We start from the raw sequence: 1,545 nt of genomic DNA on the forward strand, positions 1-1,545 counted from the left end.
CATACACACACTAACACATATCAAGGGATTTGTTCACTGTACTGGTCAGAGTATATGCAGAGTATCTACTACTGCTTTGGTATATGAAATTATTTTTTAAATGCAGGCAAATGTTTGTTCTCTCTCCCCCCGCCCTCCTTATCTCTCTCTCTTTCTATGAAAAATATATTGGTGATATATTACATAGAACTGTCTTATATTGAGAGAGACTTAAAGAATTACTTTTAGCTTTAACTTTTTTTATAAGATGACAGTAACGGCAAAGATGCTGTGGATAAAATAACCTAATGGCTATCACCTACCCTTTCCTCGTCTTTGGTCTTTTATATTCGTCCTTCTGCGAGAATATTTTATCAGCATTTCGTCGGCAACTGGTGCACCACTTTGTACCTGGACGATAGGATGGCATGTTTTTTCTTCCTTCTTCGTCGAAAACTCTGTAAAGTCTCTCAGGTATGGGGGTACCACTCAAAGTTGCCGAATGAGTGGGTAATGGGCACGAACAGATGTTGTTACTTCACTTGTTCTTAATTGATGCCAATGAAACGCGCACACAAAATTTCCACGGTCAACCTCCGCCACTCGAGCCATCTCGGTACTAAGGCTAATCATTCTGCCTCTACAAACGTTCTTCTCTCGAGTTTTACTGCTCAGGCAACAGATCTTTTCATCCGGAAATTTGCCTCTAGAGAGGCCGACGACGACAACTACCACGATAAAAACACAAGTCTTCATGTTTTGCTACGAACGCGTAAACTCGACAAGAAAATTCACTATTGTTGCAGAGATAGTTTTTTTGTTGAAAAAGATATGAAAGAGACGTCCCTTTAAGAGCTGTGTTTAAAGTAAAAACCTTAGCTGTTTTGTCTCCACCTTATCCCCGCTAATTGAAAACAAATACCGCGAAATTTAAATCTGCCGCCATTTTGACGCTTACTTGTTTCTATGGAAATGATGCAACCCATTCCCACGCGCGCCAAAATCGCACGCGCGTGGCTTGAACATGCGCACTCATTTGACCGCTGTGTTGTTCAGCACTTATTTCGCGAGTACATGAAGAAAACGATTGGAAATGCGGTGTGAAGTCGCTTCCGTTACGTGAACGTCATGTTGAATCCTTCAGAGAAACCCACATCTCGTCCTCAGAGTCCCCTTTTCTTTTGGTCAGCACCAAGAACACGGACTCTGCTCAACTCTGCTCATTTCCAAGGCAGGAACACATCACCGACTTCCGGCTTGTCTACGCAGGCTCAGAAATTACAGTGGTTGTCATTGGTTACAAAATTGGACCTTCACTACAACTGTGCATAAATTGTAAATGGCCATAGTCCGTGTTCTTGGTGCTGACCAAAAGAAAAGAGGACTGAGGAACCCAGCAAAATTTTGCGCATGCGCAATAGCTCAAAAGTGTGTGACCAACAGCTGTTGTCTGTTTTACCAAATATCTCGCAAACCCAAGATTAGATTTTGCAGAAATTTGAAATAAAGATAGTTTCGACTACAAATAAATAGTGGCAGCACTTATCAGTGAGCAAGTTTGAGCTT

The sequence above is a fragment of the Montipora capricornis genome, chromosome 3 (genome assembly GCF_036669925.1).
Source record: "Montipora capricornis isolate CH-2021 chromosome 3, ASM3666992v2, whole genome shotgun sequence".
In the NCBI taxonomy this organism is placed as follows: domain Eukaryota; kingdom Metazoa; phylum Cnidaria; class Anthozoa; order Scleractinia; family Acroporidae; genus Montipora; species Montipora capricornis.